General features: G+C 38.6%; 1 long non-coding RNA gene across 1 annotated transcript; it reads left to right on the forward strand.

Moving 5' to 3' along the window:
• Nucleotides 1-11,874: 11,874 nt before the first annotated feature.
• LOC110743278 lies at nucleotides 11,875-21,321 on the forward strand. The gene is made up of 2 exons (XR_002522074.2): nucleotides 11,875-14,751; nucleotides 21,106-21,321. It is a non-coding gene; the product is annotated as an uncharacterized LOC110743278 (long non-coding RNA).
• Nucleotides 21,322-24,241: the final 2,920 nt, after the last annotated feature.

Consider the following 24,241-nt stretch of genomic DNA (forward strand, 5'->3'; position numbering starts at 1 on the left):
TTCTTGCTTATATGTGGAAGCTAAATTATGAGAACCCATGAACACAAAGAAGGGAACAACAGATATGGGGTCTACTTGAGGGTGGAGGGGGGAAGGAGAGAGAGGAGCAGAAAAGGTAATTATTAGATACTGGGCTTAATACTTGGGTGATGAAATAATCTGTATAATAAACCCCTGTGACAGGAGTTCACCTGTGTAACAAACCTGCCCATGTACCCTGGAACCTAAAATAAAAGTAAAAAAAAAAAAAAAAAAAAGTCATCAAAGGAGACCTAAAAATAAGATAAATATAACATGTTGCATGAATTGGAAATAAATCTTGTAAAACAGGTGTCACTTATTTCCCAATTAATTTATAGATCCAATGCAGTTCTAATATAATTTCCAAAATCTGTGTAACTTGTCAAGATGATTTTAAAATCTGTCTTGAAGTGAAAGGTTCAGGAATATCTGAGACATCTTTGAAGAAGAACAAGTTGAGACATACTCTTATTTAAAGCATTGGGGTCTCATTCCCAGTACCCTTTAGAGAAAATTATAGCTGTTGGCCTTGATGGAAAGAGTTAGACTAGGTGGCTTATTTAATTGATTTAAAGCCAATCAATCTATGTGAAAACTCTGGTATTAGTAAGATATCTAAAGACTGCAAGGAAGACATAGGCTGGGATACTTTCATTAGTCAGGTTTGCAAATTCCAGATGATCTGAAGTCACAAAGGGTTCCCTTTTTCTTTTGTATTTAGAAAATATGCTCTAGGACATTTAGAGCGAGGAAGAGTCTTCTCTTATTTTCTCACTAGTTAGTTCACATTGCAACCTTCTTTTCCTACGTCATTTAGCTTCTTACAATTGCTCTGGGTACCTATAGTTGCTATTATCTCTCTGGTCTCTTTTATAATTCCTAGTGCATATTAACATATAGGTATTCAGCATAATAGAATCAATGCAAGATTTATAAGTGATGCACCAGCAGGAACCAACTGAAAATTCTACCTAGTGTTCACTGTTTAGAAGCAACTTCATCGTTTCCCTTTAGAGGAGGATTTTTTCCTGCTTATATTTCTTCTCGCGCTATGTTGTGGGGCTTCTTTTTCCTCAGAGTGCTGCCTAAACTTCATTTCTGTATTCTCCCCTTCAAATTCAAGATCCCTTGTCCCACTCCCATTTTTCAGTTTCTCATCCTGTGTATCTCATTGATAAGTAAATAAAACAGATAGAAATAAGTAAGTTTAATAAAATGTTGCTAGGAGATGTACCAAAGTTCTTTGCGTGAAAGTTGATTATATGAATTGGAGCATTTTTGTCACTCAACTAAAACAGAGTCCAGAGGGCAGGGAGGGGGCAGGGGAGGGGGAAAGCACTCAGCACAAAACATTGCTCAAAAGATGTAATTCTCTGCAAACAGGGCAGCTAAAGCTGCCTGCTGTAATCCGAAACCAGTTTGATCTAACAACTGCAGAAGCCTGCTGAAACTCTCCGACTAGTTTTGCCCACTGCTGTCATTTACCTATCAGAGTTTGCCAGAACCTTAAAATCTTACCAGTCCTTATGAAATTTCTCAAAGAGCAATACGTAACATTTTCCCATTTCCCAAAATCTTGAATCTTCTCCTTGTTATCCAGAAAGCACACTTTCACTTGTACTAAAGAGTATGCCTCCCCAATCTATAGATTTAAAAAATAATAATAATAAATAAAGCTCTACTCCTTTCCCTCTACAGATCTCATGGTCTTTTTTTAACATTTGGAAGCAGGCAAGCAGAGCTTATCTAATCTAACTAGCCTAGACTTCCAGGAGAGCATCTAGAATCTGAAGCATGAGTAGGAGTTAGCAACACAAAGGAAAGAAGGATGTGCAGGAAAGAAATCTAGACAGTGAGAAAAAGCAATCTGTATGCAAGAGCTTGACATGATTTAAGAAGTGAAAGAATTTCAGTATGACTACGGTTTGGCATGAAACAGAACAAGTTCTAACAGCTAAAGCTAAGACAATAGACAATACATTGCTGTGAAGGGCTTAGAGTTAGAATGGAAAACTTTTAGTGCATTCCAATTTGCCTTGTTTTGAGTTGTGAGCACTACATGCCATTCTTCCCCGAGGTGTTTCCAAATGGAAGTGGGAGCCCACAAAAGTAACCAAAAGTGTTTAATCTTAGAAACTTCTTGGTTCCATTTGGAGATTGAATCAAAGAACTAACTTCTGACTCTAAACAAAACCTCTTAATGTGAGGTTTTAACATCATATTAATATCATCAGTATCCAACCCTAAAAGCAAAGTGAAAATATCTGTACCAATTCGGTGTATCTTAATAATGAATACTTTTAAGCACTACCTCTCAATTCCATCTTTAACACCTTTGAAATATGCCAGATGATTTCTTTACTCTCTCATCTATATCGTCAGTGTCTACAAGACAGTGAAGTATTCCATCTAAAAGTCAATCAAGTAGGTCAAATTGAAAATGTAGCATTATGTAAACAAGCCAAAAAAAGGAAAAATGAAAAAGAAAAAGAGAGGGAGAATGTGAGCATATGAGTTAAAGAGAAGGAAAAGTCAAGCAATTTGCTGAATTAAATTTTTTTCCTTTATTTTTCTTCAATGATAGTACTAATGTACATAGATAGTTGTATATGTATACAAATGTGCATTTATTTGTATAGATCCAGCCTTAGAAACAAACTACATGAAAGATATTATCACATACCCTTAATCCATTTGTGTGATCTTCAAATTACATGCCTAATTTTACTGAATAGAAGCATGAATTTAAATATACAGAAACACACAAAATAAAAATATATATAAAGATAATAAAGTGTTCACCCTAAAGTTTCATTACATGTAAAATGCCATAATACATATGCTGTACATACAACATACAAAATCAAGAATTTTCATAAATGCCATATTTTGCTAGAAATGCATCCAGAAATAGATTCATCAGTTGAAGCACCTAAGCAAAAATATTTTATTTTCAAGATTTTGTTAAATAAGTAATTATTTTTTACTACTATACATGTATTTTTACATTCAGTTTATATTTCAAAACTTGAGAAGGATAAAAAATTATTTTGCTTTTGGCTTGTGATAATAATACAGCAAGTGAAAATTGCTCAAGAATGTACTAAATCTGCAATAGCAACAAAAAGTCTGAGAAACCAGCCACTTCTCCATTACTCACTTTAAAAGACATTCAGATAGCAATTGCTTCAAGTTTGGTAACCATCAGTTGAGTTTGCTGAAAACACAGAAAACAAATAGAAACTTTTCCAATGCATCAGAGTAAGTCGACAATTCCATCTCACAAGATTTTCAAAAGAGAAAATCAAGAATCCTCCAAATGATTACTTAAGTCAAAGAATCCAGCTCTTACAATGAATGGAGAAAGAGGGATTTCTATGTACTTTGCATTCCATAAAAATTAAATTAAATAGATACACAAAGGTATCTCTTGATGAAAAACAAAGAGATGAAAACATTCACGCAAGTTTCCACTCAAAGTTTGTTTCAGATGTATCTAGATGAATGTTCTAATAACTTTGTAAAAGATTACAGTGCAAGAGATGAGAATAAACCTAATGTATCAAGCAATTCTATTTCATAGGGGATAGTTTACCTTACATTTTAATCATGTTATGATTAAATAACTATCTAAATAGTGGACTCACTAATTAGATCCTAATTTAATCTGCCATTCACTGCACACTACTTTGCCTTTACACTTACATTTTTAGTGTTCCTCTAAATGAAGCATTTATGGGGAAAATATTCTATAAGTAGATACTTCTTCCTAGATTTATTTTTTCTATATGTTTCCAAAGGTACCTACCATGCCTCTTACGGGAATTCCATTTTGAAGCCTGTGATAAAAGAGACGACTCATTTCTAGTCACCTCTCTGGAGGTCTCTAGCAGCTCTGCTGTGACATAGGTGAATCATCCTCCTCCCCAACTTGTTTTATTTTCCTTAGTATGTGCTAGTCATGTTCTGTGAAAAACTCATTCCTAAACTTTCCTGTTTAGCAAACAAGAAATATTTTGTTATTATTGATCTCACTGAAAAATTTCTGAATATTTAAAAAATATCATATTACAAGATCCTTTTGTAAAGCTTGAATGAGCCTTAGAGTTTGTCAAGGACATTTGTAAAATATAAGGCTTTATTGTGAAGAGAGAGGAAAATATCAGTATTTTCTTTCTTTTTCTATCTTCCTGACCCATCTTATCCATCTTACCTTGTGGGTTAGTTTTAGAGGCTTCTGTGTAGCTATGAAAAGGACTATGACTTCTACTTCTAAGTGCCTTTTCTAGCAGTAAATTTCTTCCCAAAATAACATTTCTAATCTCCTAGTTAACTAAAATTGTCTCATTTTTCCTGATCTCAAAATGGAGAGAAGAGTTAGTAGTAATATGTACTGAGTAAAATTTGTTATATCTTTCACACGTAATGTCACATAGATTCTATACAAGCTGTTTGTATGTGTTTCAATCTATATCCTTCCCATTATCTAAAATCTTTTAAAACTATGTTTATTCATATATTTTAATTGACATATAGAACTGTATGTATTTAGCGTGCACATTGTGATGGGTTTTTTGACCCCTCACTTTACAATGAGAAAAAATACATGACTCCAATTTTAAATGTGGTATACTCCATGTGGTATGTATTGGGAATAGAATAAATGCCATTTTTATACTTGACTTACATATAACATAGTACATTAGCTTTTAAAGATTTAACTGTTGAATATTTGACTCCTGAAAAATCTATGGCATGTAAAGATATTATGGGTTCACAATTCTGATGCTGCTATACACGTATTCTAAACATTTTAATTCAACAATTGATGGCTAATGGTAGGAGCCAGGTTTCTCACTGTTACTCTAAGAGTTTTCAGATAAGCAAGGAGGGGAAGATAAAATGATTTGAGTAATGAATTAGAGTTGGAGACATCAGTCTGAATTCATGGTTAGCTTTATATAGATACAGATGGATACATACAGAAATATTTATAGACATGTGTATATAATTGGGTTAGTATGCACACATATATTTCTTTCCCTAGTTATCTGAGAGGGCTTAGAAGTAATAGCAATCCAGGAGCAACAAGCACAACTAGAACCCAAATCTTGGTTTCTAAAATCATTTTCCAATGAAATGAATGAATGAATGAATAAATGAGGGGCCTTTGAAGAAATGAGTGTAGCTGAGTGTAGGACTGAGGCAAGAAATCTACAAGATGATCCATTAGCATCTTCTAGTGCCAGAAAATAAGGGAGTGTTCCATCCCCACTAAAAAATTGATAATGGTATGTCAAAGAGGACCAGGAGCTAACTGAAAGCCAGAATGATGGCCAAAGCTGGAACAACTTGAGAACAAAATGAAGTAGTATATTATAACCCAAAATATAAATATTATAACCCAAAATATAAATATCCATGAGTCCAAATGGATCTAAATAAATGATTGAATAAATAGCTATGAAGAGACTAAAATTTACAGTCTCATTTACCATGCAAAATAATTCCAAATAATTTCTGTAATATGCTCCCTTTAGGAAGTGGAGCATAACTATGCACTGCAGAAGTATGGGCTGAGCCTAGTGACTTAATTCCAATGACTATGGTATGGAAAGGGAATGAGGAAGAGTAGTTTTATAGTAGAGAACCTGAAAAATACCGCCTGGCCATGTGATCAAAGTCAACATCATAAATGATAAACCATGTTGATATTACATATGATGTGATGAAAATGGTACTTGACCCCTGGGTTTTACTCCCAAAAACACATGGCTCCAGTTTAATCATGAAGAAAACATCAGATAAATTTCAATGGAGAGGTATTCTACAAAATACCGAGCCCTGCTCCTCAAAACTGTCAAGGTCATCTAATACAAGGAAATTCTGAGAAACTGTTACAACTAAGAGGAGCCTAAGGAGACATGACAACTTAAGGTAATGTGGCATCCTGGATTGATCCTAGACCATAAAAAAGATATTCGGTAAAACTATGAAAATCTATGTATGGACTTCAACTAATAATAATGTATCAATATTGATTCATTAGTTGTAACAAATTTACCCTACTAATGTAAATGTGAGTAATAGTAGAAACTGGGTGGAGGTATATAGAAACTGTAATAATTTCTCAGTTTTTTCTGTAAATCTAAAACTGTTCTTTTAAAAAGTCTACTTTTATAAAAAAGTGGGCATATGAGACAAAAAAAATGACAGTGTGTAGTAATTTGCAGGTTTCTGCTATAACAATAGCACTGGTACACAGGCTATGAAGATGATGCGGGGGGAGCATGGTAGTGACAGTGCCAAACTTATCATCAAGTACATTGGTACAGCTTTGTCTCCCCTTCCTTAAGATCCGCTACTAGAGTATGCTGGTCTTCGAGAACTTGTCCAATCTCTGGATCTATTTTTTAAAAAATGTCAAAGGTCCATCCACCATAATAGTATAATCTTATTCAGGAACCAAGCATATTAGAAAAAAATATGTAACAGCTCAGGACCATCAGCAGAAGGTAGTAGAGATTGTGGTGAACTGGACAACACATGGTCTGCTTTGTCTCCTAACGATACAGAATATCTTACAACATAGAACTTGGCAAGCCAAATTCTGTTGAATGCCAGTTTGGACCACCATCCTCCTAAGAGGAATTTTATTTTATCTGCTATAGTAAACTCTGACACCACAGGTATTCCACTTTTAATTAAGTTCATGGTTCCATTTATGGCTACTTTCCTTCAATTAGGGTTGGATATTCAATGTTGGACCATATGTATCATATGCCACGTTTTAGTTTTCTTGTATCTGGGATGGTGGAGAGTTGGAAAATACAAAAATGCTATTTGATAGATACGATTCGAAAGCTAAACTGTTCTTCAGTTTTACATTATGAAATGCAACAAAACAGACACTAAAAGAAATCAAGGGAATAAATTGTTCGTCACTGCCTCATTTCTACTTCGTTCCTCCAGCTACCTGTAATTGGCTTAACAGGTGGGCTAAGCTTGAGTTTGAGTCTGACTAAGTTCTTGAGGTAACAGTGGCAGAATAAATAAAACAATAAACACTGAATCAGACGCCCTCAGAACCAGGTTGCACCAACCCAGTCAGTGGCCTGCTGAGCTTCCGGAACCTTACAACATTTTCTTGCCTCGCACTCTGTTTTGGCAACCCAAACTTCTCACTATTTCTTGTTTCCTCTTAACTACATGCCCCAATGTATTCTTTAGATGTGATAACAGGGCTTGAGTTTCTGGTGTTGACCCTTGGCTCCCCTCCTTGACTGTTAGCTGTACTTGCCCATTGCACTGTGTTTGCCTCTGACTGTTCAGAATGATCTCCAGTCTATTTCTAAAATAACCTCAAGATCTTCTGTTCAGCCCTGAAAACAAGAAACTTGGCATCCTGAGTCGCAGATATTCCAGAAGGGTTATATGTTGAATACACATAGGAGAGGTATATTGAAGGGAATTTGGGTAAGCGAAAGTGGATTCTCAATTTGAGGAGCATAAGTCTGAATTCAAGCCTATCCTATCCATGTTTCTTTACCCTTCTTTATCCAGGTTAGAAAATATTTATATAATTTTAAAGTTCTCTGTCTATCTTTCTATCTATCTGTCATCGCCTGCATTCCCTATTGTTTTAAAACTTTCTAAAAATACTATAGTAAAATATACATAACAGCATTTATGATTTTAATGATTTTTAGGTTTATAGTTTAGTGGGCATTAAGTATATTCACATTGTTGTGCAACTATCACCACTAACCATCTCTAGAACTTTTTTATCTTCCCAAATTGAAACTCTGTATCCATTAGACAGTAACTGTTTACCCCCTTCTTTCCCAGCCCCTGACAACTACCATTCTATTTCTCTGTACGTATGAATTTGAGTGCTTTAGATACTTAATAAAGTGGAATGGTATAATATTTGTCCTTTTGTGACTAGCATATTCCACCTTGCATAATGTCTTCAAGGTTTATTCATATTGTAGTTTGTGTCTGAATTTCCTGCCTTATTAAGGCTGAATAATATTGCACTGTATATATATATATAAAACAATCCAAATGTTCATTGATGGATAAATAGTTAGACAACATATGGTGTGTGTGTGTATGTGTGTATACATATATATAGTATATGTGTATATATATGGTATATGTGTATATGGTGTGTGTGTATGTATATGTGTGTGTATATAGATATACATACACACACACCATATATATGGCATATAAATATATATACCATATATGGTGTATAAATATATATACCATATATACACCATATATATACACACACATATATATCCACACACACATATATACACACACACATATGTACACACACACACCCCATGTGTTGTCTATTTATCTATCGATGAACATTTGGGTTGTTTTCACCTTTTGGCTATTGTGAATAATGCTGCTATAATCATTGGTGTCCAAATGTCTGTTTGAGTCTCCAATTTCAATTATGTTGGGTGTACACCTAGAAGTGAAATTACTAGTTTATATGGTAATTCTTTTTTTTTTTTTTGGAGGAACTATCATACTTTTCCACAGATGCTGCATCATTTTACATTCCCACCAGCAATGCACAAGAGTTCCAATTTCTCCCTCCACATTGTCACCAACACTTGTTATTTTCTGAATTTGTATTTGCTTGTTTTGTTTATTACTTTGTTTTCTAATAGGCATCCTAAGGATATTAAAGTGTTATCTCAAGGCAGTTTTAATCTGAATTTCCATAACGCTTAATGATGTTGGGGCATCTTTACTGTTTATATTGGTCATCTGTATACCTTCTTTGGAGAAATATCTATCTATGTCTTTTGCCCATTTAAAAAACATCAGATTGTTTCTATTGTTGTTAAGTTGTAGGAGTTTTTAATATATTTTGGATAATAACCACTTATCAGATGCATGATTTGAAAATATTTTCTTCTATTCCATAGGTTGCTGTGATAGTGTCCTTTGATGCACAAAAGTATTATATAAATTTACTCTGTTGATAGTGTTCTTTGATGTACAAAAGTATTTAATTTTGATAAAGTCCAATTCATCCTTTTTTTTTTTTTCTTTTTTGTTGTCTGTGATTTTGGTGCCATATGTGTTAAAACTTTTGTAATATTAGATCTTTCTCCAACATGATGTGCAGAATTTATACTATCTTATGTTCTAGACTTTAAGCAAAATGTATTTTTATGAGGATTAAAATATTGAGAAGCAAAATGCAAGGAGTTCCAGGATCCATCTGGCGATTGTTCCCTTGCTTGTGGGTGCTTGCTGTATGATCCAAGTACCAGTAGCTCATAAGAAAAAGACACAATTACTAAATAAGCCCTCTGAGGAAATGCAAAGTTCTCTCTCTCTCCTGAAATTCCCCTGCCAGGAATTACTGGATATGGATTGTTATGGAAAGAAGGATAGTATGGTTAAAAATATTGCTATAAAAATAATTTTATTTTATATAAAAATTCAAAAATATTACCATTCTGAATAGGCTTGGAATGTATCATTTCCTAACTCCATGGTGCCAGCCATCATGAGACCATTAAATTCTCCCAAAATTCTGTATTGTTGACCAGTTTTTGTCCTTCTAAAAGGATGGAAATTTCTCTAAAAATCTAAGGAGGCCACAGCCACTGGGGGTTTATGCTGCTTATAGCAACAAGAGTTATTTTTTATTTTTAATTTTCCTGTAAAAATAGTAAATAAATAATGCCAGATACCATATGCAAACACTAAATTAATGAAAAGAGCTAGTGACAAAGATGCTTTACATATAAATTTTTCTTACTTTCAGTGCCTGTAAATATTTACTCTTCTAAAAGGTAGTAATGCCTTTGTCACCAAGTCTGGTTCCAAAATCAGCCCCCTCTCTATTACACCACAGAATCTTGCTAGAATCATTCAAATCAATTTCATAGGAATTCATCAACAAACATTTATTAATCTCTGTGCTGGAAACTTCAGGCAAATGCATCTTTTTGGGATTTTGCCAGTAACTGAATCATGAAAATACAAACTTGGAACTCAGAAAGTTACAAATCATTTGTGTCTCACTTGGGAAGAGTGACATGTGTTAGACTGATAACATAGTTCTTCCTACATGGTTGTGAAAATTCTCTCCAAGCACGTAGCCTGCGTCTACTCCAGTAATAAAGGTAATTGTTTGGAAAAACCTGTTGAGACCAATGCAGAGTTTAGTCTGTAATAATTTGACTAATTGCATATATTATAGCCCTGGGTCTTGAAACTAAGTTGTACTGCCATGAGAAACACCTACACTTCCCCAATTTTTAACTTTTCTTTTCTTTTCTTTTCTTTTCTCCTTCCTTCCTTCCTTCTTTCTTTTCTTTTCTTTCTTTCTTTCTCTCTCTCTCTCTTTCTTTCTTTCTTTCTTTCTTTCTTTCTTTCTTTCTTTCTTTCTTTCCTTTTCTTTTCTTTCTTTCTTTCTTTCTTTTCTTTTCTTTCTTTCTTTCTTTCTTTTCTTTTCTTTTCTTTCTTTCTTTTCTTTTCTTTCTTTTCTTCTCCTTCCTTCCTTCCTTCCTTCCTTTCTTTCTTTCTTTCTTTCTTTCTTTCTTTCTTTTCTTTCTTTCTTTCTTTCTTTTTCTTTCTTTCTTTCTTTCTTTCTTTCTTTCTTTCTTTCCCTTCCTTCCTTCCTTCCTTCCTTCCTTCCTTCCTTCCTTCCTTCCTTCCTTCCTTCCTTCCTTCCTTCCTTCCTTCCTTCCTTCCTTCCTTCTCCTCTCTCTCTCTCTCTTTCTTTCTCTCTTTCTTTCTTGTTTTTTCTGGCTGTTTCTGGCCAAAATGCAGAATTTGCATTTGCCAATCTGAAATCAAATCATACAGAATTAGAAATCAGTTGGATGCTAAGAAAAAGCAGAACTGGGACACTTTATGAGATTTCTAAAACTCATTTCTGAAACTCTTTAAATTCTGTAGATAAAATTCCAGTGCAAAGGATGATAGTGTTATCCATGCTTCCAGGTTCTATTGCTATCCAATTTAATAAATTAAAGTGAATTTCAGTCCTTTTGAAAACGAAGCTGGATGCATTTACTGTACACATGGCTAATTTTACACTCTGATAGCAAAAAACTCAAGCAGCTTGATTGGAAAGAGAAACCACTTGTAAAACCAACAGTGTTGGGAACCACCTGGATGATCCTCTTGTCTTAGTAAGCCTGAGGGCAAAAGAGTTGGATCAATATAGCATTTCTGCTACCCTGTTTGGTAACTAAACTATTATCCTCTTTATTTATTTATGCTATTATAATATTTGTGACTCAAAGAAAGTGTAGAACTTAATTAAAGAGAAAAATTAGAATCAACAACAATCACTTTCCATGGTATAATGCGTCAGAAACAAAGGCATTAGAAATCCATCTGCTCTGGTTTCAATAATTGTCCCCTCTAAAACTTATGTTGGGCCAGGCCTGGTGGCTCATGCCTGTAATCCCAGCACTTTGGGAGGTGGAGGAGGGAGGAACACCTGAGGTCAGGAGTTCGAGACCAGCCTGACCAACATGATGAAACCCCACCTCTACTAAAAATACAAAAATTAGCCGGGCGTGGTGGCAGGCACCTGTAATCCCAGCTACTTGGGAGGCTGAGACAGGAGAATCGCTTGAACCTGGGAGGTGGAGGTTGTAGTCAGCCGAACTCACGCCACTCCGGCCTGGGTGACAAAGCGAGACTCCATCTTAAAAAAAAAAAAAAAAAGGAAGTTATTGGGTAAAGAGAGTTCTGGCCTTATGAATGGATTAATCCACTCATGAATTAATGGATTAATCCACTCATGAATTAATGGATTGATTAATGGGTTAATGGATTAATTGGTTATTATAGGACTGGGACTGGCGGCTTTAGAAGACGAGCAAGAGACCAGAGCTAGCACACTCGGCCCTCTTGCCACGTAATGTCCGGTACCACTTTGGAACTCTGCAGGGAGTCCACACCAGCAAGAAAGCCCTTATCTAATGCAGCCTCTCAACCTTGGACTTCTCAGCCTTCATAATTATAAGTATTCATTTATTTTCTTTATAAATTACCCGGTTTATATAAATCAACAGAAAATAAATTAAGACACCGTATAAATACCAACTCAAATTTGCAGATGAACAATGAGCACACTCATCAGAATAGCTGAAATAAAAAAGCAGACAATTCCAAGTATTGGTGAAGATGTGAAGCAACTGGAACTCTCAGACTCTGCTGATGGGAGTATATATAATACAGTTTGGAAAACTGGCTGCATCTACCAAAGCAGACATACACATTACCTTTGACCCAGTAAGTCCCTTATGTAAACTCGACAGAAAATGTCCGCATATATTCCTAAAAAGACATGCAGTAGAATGTTAATAGCAGCACTCTCTGTGGTGGTCCTAGATTAGAAATTATACAAAAGTCTGCCAACAATTAAAAATATAAATCATTTATGATATGTCATATAATGGAATACTATATAGCGTTGCAGAAACATTGAGAATAAGCTATTTATAATTATACACAAAAATATTAATGAATCTTACAAGCATATTGTTGAGTTTAAAGAGCCAGACACAAAATCCCACATACTGTATGATTCAATTTCTTAACAAACAAAAACAGGCAAAAACAATGCATGCTTTAAAAAGTCAGAATCATAGTAACCCTAGAGACAAAGGATGTGATTAGAAAGGAACATGGAGTAAGATTTAGGGGTACTGGTAATGTTCTGTTTCTCGATCTGGGAGCTAGTTCAGTTCATAAAAACTCTTGTGAGATTGAAATTTGTGCACTTTTAAGTTATATGTTACATTCAATAAATATATTTTAAAAATAATGAGTAAACATTCTCAGCGGTATAGCATAGAATGTGCAGAAATAGGAAAGACAGTTTATCATGGAGCATGGACCTGGGGGTAGGATGGAGGGTGAATGTGTATGGAAAAACGTTGGGATTATAAAATACAGGGCAGTGTCACAATTTAGAGACACTAAGCTAAGGTGCAGCTGAAAATGTATGTGTGTGACTTGGTCCAGATTCTCCGAGACCAGACATCAAGATAGGATTAGGCATACAAGAAGTTTATTAAAGTAAGTGTGTGTGAGAGGAAATGGGGAGGCAGCTGGGAGAGGCTGGCAAAGACATCAGAACATGATGAAGGATTGACCTTGAGTGAAGGGGGAAGTGAATGTAGGTTGGGTGGAACATCTTGGACTGCACTGCAGTTCAAGCGAAAGTTCAGTAAGGTCTCTGGGGAATCCTAGAGTCCAAGTCACCTGTTAGAGGAAACCTGCATCTCCCAGGAAGGTGTCTATGTTAGCATTCTGCTGTGCTTCTTTATCAGTTAGGAGCAATGCTTGGGAAGCTTAGTCCTGGGACAAAAGTAATGATGAATTTTAAAGCATAATGTATGGAGCCATCAGTCAATTATGCTCCTTGCAGTCAGGGATCCAGAGGTACCTTTTCATGACTGCCACAACAAGAAGAAAAAGCCTGTGACAATGGCCTGCTGGTAAAAACCTCTCTAAAATAAAAGCTTTGATTTTTAGCATTTGACAATTTCCTTGATGTTTTTCAAGCTAAAAATTGCAAATGGTTTGTAAAATTTCTGAGTGTCTGATAATGTACTCTCATGATAGTATCAGCCATCTCCAGCATACCACTCCTGTAAAGTTTGACTCTACAGGCAAAACAAAAGCCAATGTTTATCAGAGCAAAAACTTTAGAAAATTTTCACAATAGAAAGTCTTATGTTTTACTTTTTCCTAAAGTAAGATGATCGTCTAAAAGCTACTGGTGGGGACAGGAGGCAGAGAAATTCTGGGCAGAAAAGGGTGGGTCCCTGGTGAAGCCTCAACCTCTAGTCTAAAACCCTGAGACCACATCCCAAACTGAGAACTTATAACCCTGTTTCCCACTCGAATGTTGCCTTTTCCTAAGCCACCATGGCCCTGCCCCACCCCATCATGTGCTTATAAAGACCCTGGACTCAGCAAGCAAAGCAGAGAAGCAGCTGGATATGGAGGACTATGGCTAAATGTCAGAGAGAAGTGGCTGGACTTCAAAGGGACAGCTTGATGGCATAACTTTGGAGAAGAATGCTGCCCGAGACAGCTGGACTTCAGAGGAAGATTATCTTTCTGCCCTGTTCCCTTTTCAGCTCCCCTTCTCATTGAAGATCATTTTCATCAGCAATAAAATCACCCACATTTAACATCCTTCAATTCATTTGTGCAACCTCATTTTTCCTGGATGCTGAACAAGAGCTTGGGAGTCATAAGTGTGGATATAAGAGGCTGCAAAGGCAGAGGACCCACCGAGCTGTTAACACTTAAGCTGTCTGTGGACAGCAGAGCTAAAAGAGCACTGTAACATGCTTTCTGAAGCTTCAAGGGTCACAGGCACCCCCCTGTAGATGCTGCTGCTGTGGGGCCTGCACAGTTTGCCCTTGCAAGTACCCAAAAGTGCTTACCCCAAATCCTGCCCGCTCAGCTGTGTGCTCCCTCCTGCAGTGAGTCTGAGTAAGTGGAGTTCACTCATGCCAGCACTGAAGTGACCAGCTGTTTCCAGCACTCATGCAATCCAGTTCTCGCCTCATTCACTCATGCACACCCTTCTGTGAGGAGTTGAGAGCTGCTGACTGAGTAAATGAGGTACCTCTGTTGCGAGTCCTGCGAAGGGGTCAGGGAAATATTCTGCTGCATCTGGGGGCCTGTACAGGATACGTAAGAAGGGTGAGTAAATGCGGATCAGCCGGATCTGTCTCTTCACTTCTTTTCCAAGATTTGTTGTCCTCAGACTTTCCTCCGAGCTATACCATTTGCAGGGGACAGGATAGAACCCTGTTACCTCTCTCTTTCTAACCCAAAGAATGTTGGCTCTGTTTACCTTTATGCAGGTCTGGCTGTCGTGTCAGACCGGAATAAAGTCCTAGGGCAACTGTAGGCATCTGGCCAAGGTCACTACTCAGTGTTGCCGGAAGGCTCCTAGAGGGGCTCCAGTCCCCAACTGCCCATTAGGACATTAACCAAGACCCTAGACTTTTCTATGGTATCTTTCCCTTTCTTCTTTCACAGTTTGAAATTGCTCCTATATCTTTTTTCATAATAATAAGAGTTTTACTGCAAACTGCAGACGTTTTACTAGGTAGAATGAGCTTTTGGTCCAGCCATCAGATATGTAATTCAGAACAATGTGATTTCCATCTGCATTAGTCAGCGTTCTCTGAGGGACAGAACTAATAGGATACATTGTGTATATGAAAGAGAGTTTATTAAGTAGTGTTGACTCACACGATCACAAGGTGAAGTCCCACAATAGGCCATCTGCAAGCCAGTCCAAGTCCCAAAACCTCAAAAGTAAGGAAACCGACAGTGCAGCCTTCAGTCTGTGGCCAAAGGCCTGAGAGCCCCTGGCAAATCACTGGTGTAAGTCCAAGAGTCCAAAAGCTGAAGAGCTGAGAGTCCAATGTCCAAGGGCAGGAAAGAAACAGCATGAGAGAAAGATGGAGGCCAGAAGACTCAGCCAATCTCATTCTTCCATATTCTTCCGCCAGCTTTTATCCTAGCCACGCTGGCAGCTGATTAAATGTTGCCCACCTAGATGGAAGGCGGGTCTGCCTCTCCCAGTCCACTGACTTAAACGTTAATCTTCTTTGGCAACAGCCTCACAGAGACACCCTGGAACAATACTTTACATCCTTTAATCCAATCAAAAGTTGATACTCGATATTAACCATCACAAGTCCACCTTTTCTCAACTTGAACCCATACACGTCTCCTGAAATTATACAAAATCTTCAAATAAAGACAATAATAAGGTCATAATTATGTCTTACATAATACAGCTATCCTTTGCACAACTGGAAACACCAATCCCCAACCCAAATGCTATTACATAAAGTTAATAACACTTAGATGCTGATATGAAGTCAATAAACCTTATGTCACATGATAAAGAAAAAAAAGAAAATGAAGATATTTTCTTAGTACAAGTGTATACATGCACAAACATGTTCTTAACAAAATAAGGAGAAAATACTCATGACAATTACAGTCCTCATTTCTGCACCTAGTCATGAGGTTGTAGCTGGTATTGATGACTACTTTCTTCTACTACTCATTCCGTATTCCCTTTGCCTTCAGCAAGCACTTCAGCGGGTTGTGGTTTTTTACCTAGTAGAGTGACCCAAACCTTTATTCCTGAAGGGTCTGGGCCATTTGCAGTACTGTCTGGATTGGGCTGTTGTAGTTTCCCATTGACCTTAATCATAGGGCATGGTAATACTAAGATACACCCTAAGGGATCTCCTGTATTCCATGCATACTCTTCCTTACCTCCATTGTGGAGTAGTACACTGATTTCATCTTCATAGTCTGAGTCAATAACCCCAGCTAACAGTCTAACTCCTTTCTTAGCCTGTTGACTTAGAGGTAGGAGGAGCCCAAGGTGTCCAGGTAGCAATCTTAACTTCCAGTTTAATTAAATCATAGTTGTGTCTCCTGATGGCAGCATTCCTCCCTCTGGAACTAAGACCTCTAGGCTGGCAGAACATAATGTCATGGGAATAGGAAGCAAAAATTTGCTAGTGGGTCACTAGGGGTGATGATGAGTGGTGCCACTTCCACTTGCATCCCTTGATTCCTGGACCTGTGAATCCTGGCTATGGGAGAAACTGTACCATATATTGGAGACTAATTCAGAGTATACACAGCCTTCTGAAGAACTTTGCCCCAGCAATGCAAAATATTGTCACCTAGTTGGCATTGTAATTGTGACTTCAAAAGGCCATTCCACTGTACTATCAATCCAGTTGCTTCAGGATGATGGGTAGTGAATTCCATGAGCATGAACCCACTGTCACATTTCTTTAGCTGTAACGTGAGTGCCTTGGTCAGAGGCAATGCTGTGTATAATACCATGATGGTGGATAAAATATTCCGTGATTCCACAGATGGTGGTCTTGGCAGAAGCACTGGTTCAGGATAGGCAAACCCGTATCTAAAGTAAGTGTCTATTTCAGTGAGGACAAACTGCTGCTCTTTCCATGATGGAAGAGGTCCAGTATAATCAACTTGCCACCAAGTAGCTTGCTGATAACCCCAAGAAATGGTGCCATATTGAGGGCTCAGAGTTGATCTCTGCTGCTGGCAAATTGGGCAGTCAACAATGGTCATAGCCGGGTCAACCTTAGTGAGTGGAAGTGCATGTTACTGAGCCCATGCATAATCTCCATCCCTGCCACCATGGCCACTTTGCTCATGGGCCCAATGGGAAATGACAGGGTGGCTGGGGAAAGAGGCTGAGTGGTGTCCACAGAACGAGTCATCCTATCCACCTGATTATTAAAATGCTCCTCTGCTGAGGTCACCCTTCAGTGAACACTCACGTGAGATACAAATATCTTTACAGTTTTTGACAACTCATAGAGGTCCACATACACACTTCTTCCCCAAATTTCTTTGTCACCAATTTTCTAATCATGCTTCTTCCAAGTCCCTGACCATCTGGCCCAACCGTTGGCTATAGCCCATAAACCAATACATAATTGCACATCTGACCATTTCTTCTTCCAAGCAAAGTGCACACCCAGGTACACTGCTTGAAGTTCTGCTCACTGGGAAGATTTTCCTTTGCCACTGTCCTTTAGGAATGTCCTAGAAAGGGGCTGTAGTACTGCAGTTGTCCACTTTCAGGTGGTGCCTGCATACCGTGGAGAATCATCTGCAAATCAGGACCTTGTCTTCTCTTCCTCTGTCAATTGATCATAGGGAACTCCCCATGAGGCCATCGCTGAAGGCTCGGGGAGAGAAGGCAGAGTGGCAAGAATGGGTACTATGGTCATTTGAGCCACTCCTTCAAGTAACTTGCTTGTGACCTCAGGACTTGCTCGAGCCCGATCACTTATACGCCACTTCCGTTTGATGATGGAATGCTGCTGTGCACACCCCAGTTTGTGGCTAAATGGGTCAGAAAGCACCCAGTTTATGATAGGCAGTTCAGGTCACATGGCAACTTGATAACCCATAGTCAAACATTCAGTTTCTACCAAAGCCCAGTGACAGGCCAAGAGCTGTCTCTCAAAAGAAGAGTAGTTATCTGCAGAAGATGGCAGGGCCTTGCTCCAAAATCTTAGAAGCCTCTGCTGTGATTCACCTATAGGGGCCTGCCAAAGCTCCAAACAGCATCTCTATCTGCCAGACACCTCAAGCACCATTGGATCTGCTGGGTCATATGGCCCAAGTGGCAGAATAGCTTGCACAGCAGCCTGGACCTGTTGCAGAGCCTTCTCCTGTTATGGACACCATTCAATACTAGGAGCCTTCCAGGTCACTCAATAAATGGGCCAGAGTAAGATACCCAAATGAAGAATGTGTTGCCTCCAAAATCCAAATAGGCCCACTAGGCATTATGCCTCTTTATTGGTGGAAGGGGTGGCCAAATGCAGCAACTTACCCTTCACTTTAGGAGGAATATCTCAATAGGCCTCACACCCCTGGACCCCGGAAATTTTGCTGAGGTAGAAGTTCCCTGAATTTCAGTCAGATTTATTTCCCATCCCCTGACATGCAAATATCTCACCAATAGGTCCAGCGTGTTTGCTACTTATCACCCACTGGATCCAATCATACTAATGTCATCACTGTAATGGACCAGTGTGATATCTTGTGGAAGGGAAAAGGGATTAAGATATCTGCAAACAAGATTATGACACAAAGCTGGAGAGTTAATATACCCCTGAGGTAAGACATCTGAAGGCAATTTGCAAGCTGAAGGTAATTTGCTTCTGCTGGGCCTTGTGGACAGGAATGGAGGAAAAGACATTTGCCAAATCAATGGTTGCATACCAGGTACCAGGAAATGTGTTAATTTGTTCAAGCAATGAAACCACATCTGGTACAGCAGCTGAAATTGAAGTCGCAATTTGGTTAAGCTTACAATAATCCACTGTCATTCTGCAAGATCCATCTATCTTCTGCACAGGCCTAACAGGAAAGTAGAACAGGGATGTGGTGGGAATCACCATCCCTGTGTCTTTCAAGTCCTTGATGGTGGCACTGATCTCTGCAATCTCTTCAGGGATGCAATATTGTTTTTGACTTACTGTTTTTCTAGGTAGAGGCAGCTCAATGGCTTCCATCTGAGCTGCCTCTCATTTTCTACCATAATAGCCCTCACCCTACCAGTCAGGGAGCCAGTGTGGGGATTCTACCAGCTGCTAAGTATGCTAAGTATGTCTATGCAAATTACACATTCTGGCACTAGGGAAATGACCACAGGATGAGTCTGGGTACCCACTGGACCAACTGGAAGTGGGACATGAGCTAAAACTCCATTCATTACCTGACCTACATAAGCCCCTACTTTAACTGGAGGACCACAGTGACATTTTTGGTTCCCTGGAATAAACGTCAGCTAAGAGCCAGTGTCTAGTAGTCCCCAAATAATCTGATCATTTTCCTTTCTGCAATGCACAGAGAGTTTGCCGGGGGTGAACCCCAGAGGCCCCTCTAGCAAGGGAGCTAGCTCCCTCTTGCCTGCTCCTCTTGGTCCACCCCATCCTCCCTATCCAGCTTCTCTTTCTTGTTTGCCCCCTCCTAGAATTCCTCACCCTAGATAAGCCCCAGTCTCCCTCTTGCCCCTCCAACAGATGCCTGGTGAATTTGGCCTCAGTAAGATCCAGGTCCCCTTCCCTCTATGGGACTTAAGGCAAATTAAGGGGGAATCCTGGCAAGTTTTCAGATGATGCTGACAGATGTATAGTGGCTTTCCAGAATTTAAGTCAAGTATTTGAACTCTCCTGGAAAGATGTTATGTTACTTTTGAATCAAACCCTAACTAACACTGAGAAGCAGGCTGCTCTGCAAGTAGCAGAGAGATTTGGAGATGAGCTTTGTATCACATATAGTGTCAAACTTTATCCAACTAGAAGAGAAGTAGTACCATTGGATAACCCTAAATGGGATCCCACTGACAAGATGGAAGAATGGAAGAGGAGACACTTTCAGGTGTGCATAATGGAGGGATTATGTAGGACTAGAACTAAGCTTCTCAATTATTCTAAGCTATCCATGATAGACCAGGGATTTGATGAGAATCCCACTTCCCTCCTGGAAAGATTAAGAGAGGCCTTGGTAAAGCACAACTCTCTATCTCCTGATTCAGTCAAGGGACAACTAATCCTAAAGGATAAATTCATTCCTCAGGCAGCCCCTGAGATCAGGAGGAAGCTGCAGAAACAGGCCCTGGGACCCGATAGTACTTTAGAGAACCTCCTGAAAGCAGCCCCTGTCTTTTACGATAAGTCACTGGAATAGATTCCCGAATTTGTTACACCCAAGTAAAGGCCTGAGAAGCTGCTGGAGTTACCTCCATGAACCCAAAGAGTACTCAAAGTACCAGTAGGAAGAGGTTGGGGACCTCAAGCTAAAAATTACAAAAGATAAGTGTTCATACTTAACCTTCCATGGATATCCTCTTTATAGTCTTGCTCTTGCCTGTGTTTGCTGTTTTTACCTTTAGTCTGTTCTATACCACAGGATATAATACTGTTTCCAGAAGGAGTAGTATGTTTTACTTCTTATTTCTGTAAACTTTGTCACTAGATTATCTCCTTTTAAGCCCTTTTTGTATAATCCATACATTTGATCCACGCACACTTACCTTCGTAAAACTTGTTTCTTCTCACCTAAAGGCTATCAAGCTCCAAAGGGTCATGTAACTGGAGCCTCGGACAATGGCTCCCTTTTACCAGAGACCCTGGGGTAAACCTCTGGAGGGAAATCTGACTGCTGTTTTCTTCAAAACAATGTCCCCAGTAAGGAGGAAGTAGCTAAGATTGGTCATTGTCTGCATTCTAATGGCAGTTAGATGTTCCACTTTGAGAGAGGAAATGATGGGGACAGGAGGCAGAGAAATTCTAGGTAAAAAAGGGCAGGTCCCTGGTGAAGCCCTACCCTCAAGCTGAAAAGCCTGAGACCACGGCCCAAAGTGAGAACTTATATCCCCGTTTTCCCATGCGAAATTTGCCTTTTCCTAAATCACTCATGACCCTGCCCCACCCCATCCTGTGCCTATAATGACTCCAGATTCAGCCAGCAGAGGGAAGAAGCAGCTGGACATTGGGGACTACAGCTAGACTCCAGAGAGGAGCGGCTTGACTTCAGAGGGATGGCTTGACCACATAACTTTGGAGAAGAACCCTGCCGAAGATGGCTGGACTTTAGGGGAAGATTACTTCCCCTTTTCAGCTCTCTTCCTCACTGAGAGTGACTTTCATTGGCAATAAAATCTCCCACATTTACCATCCTTTAATTCATTCATGCAACCTCATTTTTCGTGGACACCTGACAACAGCTTGGGAGCCACAAGTGTGAATACAAAAGGCTTCACACTGGCCCCTTTCCCTCGCTGGCAGAAGGCAGACACCTCACATGAAAAGAGAGAAGGCCCACTGAACTGTTAACACTTAAGCTGTCTGTGGATCCGGGAGCTAACAGAGGACTGTAACATGCCCTCTGGGGCTTCAGGGGTCGCAGGCACCACTCCCCTGATGCTGCTGCAAAGCCCACAAGGAGTTTGCTCCTGCCAGTGCCTAAAAGGGCTTGCCCTGGCTCCTGCACTTGCTCAGTCCCTCCTGAAAGGGGTGGAACACAGCAGGTAAAAGTGAGTGGAGTTTGCTCCTGCTGGCACCAAAGCGGCCAGCTGGTTCCAGGGCTCCTGCAATCCAGTTCCTGCCTTATTCGCTAGTGCTCCCTCCCACAAGAGTTGAGAGCTGCTGACTGAGTAAATGAGGCACCTCTGTTGTGAGTCCTGTGAAAGGATCAGGGAAATATTCTGCTTCACTACCAAAAGAAATCTTGCTTGAGTAGGCTGACAGACCTATTGGGGGGATAGTTTTATTTCTTTGTGCGATTTCTGGGAATCCTTGCTACTTGTGGCATATACATGAGAGTTTCTCTGAGTCCTTGCATTGGCATCTCCACCTTGGTGAAGCCAGATCTGCACTGTTCCTTATTATGATTTCTTTTTCTTCCCTTTTTGATACAGTAAGATTACCTGGATGTTGCTCAAAATGATGGCATGTAATAATTTTTAAACATTTGGAGATCAGATGAGATTGGGTGTGTTCAGGATGTATGGCCATAGAGAGGACAAGATATATAATACACACTATATATTATATCTTAGATATATGTATCTACTATGTTGATCTATTCTCTATCATCTATCTTTCAAGAAAAAAAAAATTCATCTTAGACCCACTCCTCTCAAAAAAGAAATGTGTCAATAAACGTTCAGAAACAATGGTGAGCACGTACCATTTTATTGATAAAATATATTTTATCTAATTCAGTAGTGCAAGCTATTACTGTCTCTACCACCTCACATGCCCGTGTGATAAGTAGTCTGAATAGCTGATGTTAATGTGCCTCAAATTAATTCATGCATTCTTCTTAGGGACTCCTGGTGAGAGTAAAGAAGTGCTATTTGTTGAACACCAACACTGAACATTGTGCAAAGTGCTGTATTACAAAGGTGTAGGATCATTGTTGTCCATGCTCTTTCAGGATAAATAAAAATAAAGCACTATGACAGGAACACAGAGAGGAGAGCTCTGACCTTTGACTCAGGAGCCTTCACTGGTTCCACACACACCACTTAGTGAAATAATAATTAAGGTATCATGAGTGACTCTTCATGAAACAGTTGTAAAACGCTGTGTTTCTTAAAACTTTCCCCAGTGACTTATGTATTTATTGCTAATTTGTCAAAATCATCTTTCACTTTGGAAATATATATAGTTAGTACAACTTTACAAATTTACGTTGTTTTAAGATAGCTTCAAAATAGCACCAATTTACTACAAGGACTATGCTGGGAGCTAAACTTTCCCCCTATTCCTAAATTCATATGTTAAAAGTCTTCCACTCCAGTGCCTCAGAATGAATCTCAGACAATATCGCAAATTTTATGGTCCTATAAAATTATTCCACTTGAATTTTCTATGCAGGCTTTAAAAAATTATCTGGCATATTGTAGTATCAATGTTAATTGTCTGTACTTTGTTAATTTGGATAGATTTTCTGAGTTCCTTAATTTATTTTTGTGACTTTGTACTAATACAGTCACAAAGTAATATATCACATGCATTCATGTGGAGATTTTTTGAGAATTTGAAAGAAGTTTCAGTGCCCTAACATCCAGGAATAAACGATAATTAAATAATTTTAATGTGTCTGGGTCATTGGGGTTATAGCAAGAATATAGAAAAAAATTAAGAACCCATTTAAGACTGTCTATATTTTCTGTGTTATCTCTTAGAATAAATTTAACTAAATGCTAAATATCTTTTAAGTAGATACATCTCTCTGGATAATTCATGTTGTGTTAAGGATTATGATGTATACCCAGTAAATTTAATTCCTAATACCCTCGGCCCCTAAGGAAATAAAGGTATATAACCTCCCTAAGTGTGTGCTATCTACATATTTTTATCTATTTACAAAAAATTCTTGCTTCATGATGACAACAGTAAAATAATGTATTATAGGTATTTGTTTTTTAAATTTTGATTTTAAAATAATATTAGATGGAAAGAAGAGTTGTAAAAATTGTACAGACGTCACTTATACACATTTAACTTAACTTCTAATGTTAACATCTTTTATAATCATGGTATATTTTTCAAAACTAATATCATCTCTCTTTCTGTCTTTCTCTCTTCTTTTTTTTTAAGAAACAAGGTCTCTCTCATTGCTTAGGCTGGAGTGCAGTGGCATGATGCTGTTCACTGCAGCCTCAAACTCCTGGGCTTAAACAATCCCCCTGCCTGGGGGATGCTAGGACTACAGGTGAACACTACCATGCCTGGCTAATTTTTTATTTTTTGTGAAATAGAGTCTCAGTATGTTGTCCAGGCTTGTCTCAAATCCCTGGCCCTTAAGCAATCCGCCTACCTGGGCCTCCCAAAGCACTGGGATTACAGGTGTGGGCCACCATGACTGCTTTATTTCTCATTTCTTAGTCTATTGTGACCTTGACCCTTTTGATAAGCATTGGTCAGGTATTTTGTAGAATGTCTCTCAGTTTGGGTTTGTCTGACCCCCCATTATGATTTTAGGAAAAATGATCACAGAGGTAAAATGCCCTTCTCACTGCACATGATAACAACATTATGTTTTAACTGGTGATGTTAACATTGACCACATGGTTAAAGTGCTG

This window comes from Papio anubis, chromosome 3 (assembly GCF_008728515.1).
Source record: "Papio anubis isolate 15944 chromosome 3, Panubis1.0, whole genome shotgun sequence".
Classification (NCBI taxonomy): domain Eukaryota; kingdom Metazoa; phylum Chordata; class Mammalia; order Primates; family Cercopithecidae; genus Papio; species Papio anubis.